Genomic DNA, 6,341 nt, shown 5'->3' with positions numbered 1-6,341 from the left:
TCTGTTGGGATAGTATCTTTATAACACATTTCTTACTCATCTAATGTTGCATATATGTATTCACCTTGTACCTTTTTGGCAACCTTATATGTGTGTTGCATTTTATTGGCACTACTTTTTTATAATATTGGTTCTCCTATAAATGTGTGGGCATGACATGAATCTGTTCACTTGAAAAAGGCTCCTGTGTTGAGCTGAAAGGTTGTGTGTGTATATGGACCAATAAAGCACCTTTTTCTACTTTGCTTATACCTTGGAGTGCTGCCTGATTTTTGGATTATATATATATATATATATATATATATATATATATATATATATATATATATACACTACCGTTCAAAAGTTTAGGGTCACTTAGAAATTTCCTTATTTTTGCAAGAAAAGCACAGTTTTTTTCAATGAAGATAACATTAAATTAATCAGAAATACACTCTATACATTGTTAATGTGCTAAATGACTATTCTAGCTGCAAACGTCTGGTTTTTAATGCAATATCTACATAGGTGTATAGAGGCCCATTTCCAGCAACCATCACTCCAGTGTTCTAATGGTACATTGTGTTTGCTAACTGTAGAGGGCTAATGGATGATTAGAAAACACTTGAAACCCCTTGTGCAATTATGTTAGCACCGCTGTAAACAGATTTGCTGTTTAGAGGAGCTATAAAACTGACCTTCCATTGAGCTAATTGAGAATCTGGAGCATTACATTTGTGGGTTCGATTAAACTCTCAAAATGGCTAGAAAAAGAGAGCTTTCATGTGAAACTCGACAGTCTATTCTTGTTCTTAGAAATGAAGGCTATTCCATGCGAGAAATTGCCAAGAAACTGAAGATTCCCTACAACAGTGTGTACTACTCCCTTCAGAGGACAGCACCAACAGGCTCTAACCAGAGTAGAAAGAGAAGTGGGAGGCCCCACTGCACAACTGAGCAACAAGACAAGTACATTAGAGTCTCTAGTTTGAGAAATAGACGCCTCACAGGTCCTCAACTGGCAGCTTCATTAAATAGTACCCGCAAAACGCCAGTGTCAACGTCTACAGTGAAGAGGCGACTCCGGGATGCTGGCCTTCAGGGCAGAGTGGCAAAGAAAAAGCCATATCTGAGACTGGCTAATAAAAGGAAAAGATTAATATGGGCAAAAGCACACAGACATTGGACAGAGGAAGATTGGAGGTGTTTGGATCACACAGAAGAACATTTGTGAGATGCAGAACAACTGAAAAGATGCTGGAAGAGGGCCTGACGCCACCTGTCAAGCATGGTGGAGGTAATGTGATGGTCTGGGGTTGCTTTGGTGCTGGTAAAGTGGGAGATTTGTACAAGGTAAAAGGGATTTTGAATAAGGAAGGCTATCACTCCATTTTGCAACGCCATGCCATACCCTGTGGACAGCACTTGATTGGAGCAAATTTCATCCTACAAAAGGACAATGACCCAAAGCACACCTCCAAATTATGCAAGAACTATTTAGGGAAGAGGCAGGCAGCTGGTATTTTGTTTATAATGGAGTGGCCAGCGCAGTCACCAGATCTCAGCCCCATAGAGCTGTTGTGGGAGCAGCTTGACCGTATGGTATGCAAGAAGTGCCCATCAAGCCCATGGCCTTCTGGAAGCATGGGGTGAAATTTCTCCCGATTACCTCAGCAAATTAACAGCTAGAATGCCAAAGGTATGCAATGCTGTAATTGCTGCAAATGGATCATTCTTTGACGAAAGCAAAGTTTGAAGGAGAAAATTATTATTTCAAATAAAAATCATTATTTCTAACCTTGTCAATGTCTTGACTATATTTTCTAGTCATTTTGCAACTCATTTGATAAATATAAGTGTGAGTTTTCATGGAAAACACAAAATTGTCTGGGTGACCCCAAACTTTTGAACGGTAGTGTATATATATATATATATATATATATATATATATATATATATATATATATATATATATATATATGTATTTATATAGCTATAACAAACTCCAAAATACAAGGCATCACTCCAGATTTAGTGAGAAATAAATAAATAGGATCACTTTAATCACCACTTGCCAAATTTCAGCCCTGCTCCATGGGACCTTTCTCAAGCTTGAGAAAGGCCCCATGGAGTAGGACTGAAACATTGCAAGTGGTGATTAAAGTGATCCTATTTATTTATTTCCCACTAAATCTTGAGTGATGTCTTGTATTTTGGAGTTTGTTACGAATTTTGGGACATTGGTCATGTGTCCAGACGAGTATATTGCACCCTATATTCATCTGAAAAAGGTGCTGCTTTATATATATATATATATATATATATATATATATATATATATATATATATATATGTACAGAATGAATGTGCTAACAAAAATATTACAAAGAAGAAATCAATTGGCCCCTAAAAATACAGATTACGGCAATTTTATAGACTGAGAAATAATGTTATGCCTATTGCAAGTGACCTACATACCATCTACATCATGTAGGTAAGAAGTGGTTAACCAAGGTTTGAAGCTTTAAAGAACCATTTGTCTAGCACAGTCGCCCACTGCTTAATAATTTTTACCCTCCACTCCAAACCTTATTATTTACTATTGTGCTCTGCACTTCTGCAGTAAATCATCTATGATTTATGGCTCTCAATCGCATTGTTTATTATTGGCCAGTCACCCAATATCTTGTGCCTTATTTTTTGTTACGCTATAGCAGCAATAATGCAGGCAGCTTTTGTTTGCTTTGACAGGATGTTCATCATTATATAATGCTGTCAGCACCTAGTTTGGGCAGAGATAAATATGGTCGTGAAATAATACAGGATTTTTTTTTATATTTCTGAAAAATTCTCTTTTTGCTGTAAGCTTTTTTATGCCTTTATTTATGTACTAACATATTTTCATTCTGTTGTGTCTTATCTTTAACTCATAATGAAATTGATTTGAGAATTTATATAGATGGTTTCTGTTTTAGAAAGTATGATGTTGAGTTTAAAGGAAAATATTAAGTAGGTTAAAATTGAAGAAGCTGCAGCTGGAAAAAAACATGTAAATGATATAAGTATGAGCATAATATATAGTATATTTTATTGTCACTTTTGCATTCTACAAGTTGTGGGTATTTTTAAATATATTCAAAATGAAGAGAGATGGGACGGCGCTCCGATACAGGTAATATTATAATATTAAGTGATTCTTTATTGATAATCCATGTCACATTTATGTGACATGGTTTATCAATAAAGAATCACTTAAAGCATATCTCCTGTACCGGAGCACTGCCCCATCTCTTTTAATTTTGTATTCTAATGTTGGTAAAGAGGACTATTCAACTAGTAACACACACACACACACACACACACACACACACACATGCACACACACACGCACGCACACACGCATACAGACACACACACACACAGACACACACACACACATATTTTCATGGATAGGGACTGTGCTGCTTGAACTCTGTGAATTATTGTCAATATTTGGTTCAAACATATTTTTTGCTATTGCTATTGTACCAGCTAGATTCTCCCTTTCAGAATTCAAGTGCACTTGCGATCAGCTATTAAAGATGCATACGGCCATATGTAGTACTATTTAACACATGACTATACTAACCAACTAATATACATTGTGTATAAATAATAGGCAATAAAGGGGCCTATAAATAATAGGGCAATGAATAATAGCATTAATAATAGGGCAATAATAGTTAGGCTGGTTTTATAAACTGGGGACATCCAGCCTTTCGATCTCATAGGGTAGAAATATTAACCAATTTCTACCTATGTTTTAATATGTGGTATGAATATTTTTGAATAATACAATAAAAGTAAATTTTTAGTCTCTACACCAATCTTTTCCAATTCCCTTTACCTTTCTAGTTTTGAATATAAGGCTGGATTCACATGAGAATGTTACGTCCGTAAAGAACGGAACGTATTTCGGCCGCAAGTTCCGGACCAAACACACTACAGGGAGCCGGGCTCCTAGTATCATAGTTATGTACGACGCTAGGAGTCCCTGCCCCTCCGTCGAACTACTGTCCCGTACTGAAACATGATTACAGTACGGGACAGTCATCCCGCAGCGAGGCAGGGACTCCTAGCATCGTACATAACTATGATGCTAGGAGCCCGGCTGCCTGCAGTGTGTTCAGTCCGGGACTTGCGGCTGAAATACGTTCCGTCCTTTACAGACCGAACATGCTTGTGTGAATCCAGCCTAACACATGACTATAGTAAGTCCTCCAGAGCAGAAGTTGCTCTCCTTAGCAAATCTGTTCTCTGACTAATAGCGGTATGTCCTGAGTACTAGACCTCCTTTATAATGTCAATATGCCCTTATGCCCTTTCATATCCGCATATAATCCAACCTAATATATTGTCTGCTGTCTTCTTCTTGTTCCTTGCAGGACTAACTTAAATTACTCTTAATGTGTGGATGATGAAGACCTCTCTTCCAAATCAACCGCTCCCATGACAGGCAGAATTTAATATCACATCAGCCGAGGGACGGACACAGACAGTTTCGGGGCCCCGTTCATGAACAGTATATGGGCCCCTTGCTCGCCAATATCTTATCATACATAACCCCCTTATATCTCTCAAACAATCCATCAGTAACTGTTAGCCATAAAATGTATGACCTTAGCCATTTATATGCAATCTAATAGAAGAAGGCTGCTTTAGGGTGACAGTGGGCCTTCTAACCCACTGGGCCCTGTAAAGCTGCACAGGTTACACCAATGGTATGTCCACCCCTGTATCAGACTCACAACAGCAATGACAGTCAAGAAAAGACCAGAAAGCAAAGCTTAAAGAGGCTCTGTCACCAGATTTTGCAGCCCCTATCTGCTATTGCAGCAGATCGGCGCTGCAATGTAGATTACAGTAACGTTTTTATTTTTAAAAAACGAGCATTTTTGGCCAAGTTATGACCATTTTTGTATTTATGCAAATGAGGCTTGCAAAAGTACAACTGGGCGTGTTGAAAAGTAAAAGTACAACTGGGCGTGTATTATGTGCGTACATCGGGGCGTGTTTACTACTTTTACTAGCTGGGCGTTCTGATGAGAAGTATCATCCACTTCTCTTCAGAACGCCCAGCTTCTGGCAGTGCAGATCTGTGACGTCACTCACAGGTCCTGCATCGTGTCGGCACCAGAGGCTACAGATGATTCTGCAGCAGCATCGGCGTTTGCAGGTAAGTCGATGTAGCTACTTACCTGCAAATGCTGATGCTGCTGCAGAATCAACTGTAGCCTCTGGTGCCGACACGATGCAGGACCTGTGAGTGACGTCACAGATCTGCACTGCCAGAAGCTGGGCGTTCTGAAGAGAAGTGGATGATACTTCTCGTCAGAAAGCCCAGCTAGTAAAAGTTGTAAACACGCCCCGATGTACGCACATAATACACGCCCAGTTGTACTTTTACTTTTCAACACGCCCAGTTGTACTTTTGCAAGCCTCATTTGCATAAATACGAAAATGGTCATAACTTGGCCAAAAATGCTCGTTTTTTAAAAATAAAAACGTTACTGTAATCTACATTGCAGCGCCTATCTGCTGCAATAGCAGATAGGGGCTGCAAAATCTGGTGACAGAGCCTCTTTAATGCTTTTTGGAGTTCCGCTTCTATAACCAACTTTTTTGCAAATAATCTTATTCTTAGTCATGGGACAAAGAAATGCTACATAATACTGTAGAATAGCCTTCATTTAAGTTCAGTAATTTTAGCAACAGAGCCTGATGGGGTGGCTCCCTGGTGCTTAGTGCCCTATTTGGTTAGTTAAACTTTGGCATAGCAAGTCCGGCTTGCTCAGTGTTTCAGACATGTGCAGGGTGGCGACAAGGGAAGGTCAATACATGATCATTAACCCACAGCTTGGCTCTGACATCAGTTGATACCAGCAGGACCCCAATGGATCTGTAAAATGCTATGCCTGGTACTGCAGCTCAGCCATGCTCACTTGAATGAGCTGCGCTGTACTGCTAGACACAGCCACAACTTTACGTATGTTGCTGTGCGGAGATAAATAATTAAGTGGCCTTGGCATACATTTATGGCCTATTTTAAGGATAGGTCATCTACTGAAAATCTCAACGGGACAACCCCTGTCTATATCATAGAGGGGGTTCACCTGACTGATCGCCATCTAATACACCCCCCCTGAAGCAGCAACTGATTGTGGCTCGCACAAGACACCCCCTTAAAGTAAGGATTTTAATTCTGGATGGTATTAACTATAACTTGATACAGCATTTAATTTTTATAATTTATAGGTTTCATTGTATATTTATATATACTGTAGATCAAATAAACTGTTTTCTGATCAGCATCCATTTATTCT

The sequence above is a fragment of the Rhinoderma darwinii genome, chromosome 7 (genome assembly GCF_050947455.1).
Source record: "Rhinoderma darwinii isolate aRhiDar2 chromosome 7, aRhiDar2.hap1, whole genome shotgun sequence".
NCBI classification, from domain to species: Eukaryota; Metazoa; Chordata; class Amphibia; order Anura; family Rhinodermatidae; genus Rhinoderma; species Rhinoderma darwinii.
The sequence above is the reverse complement of the archived record's forward strand: the minus strand, read 5'-3'. Positions refer to the sequence as shown.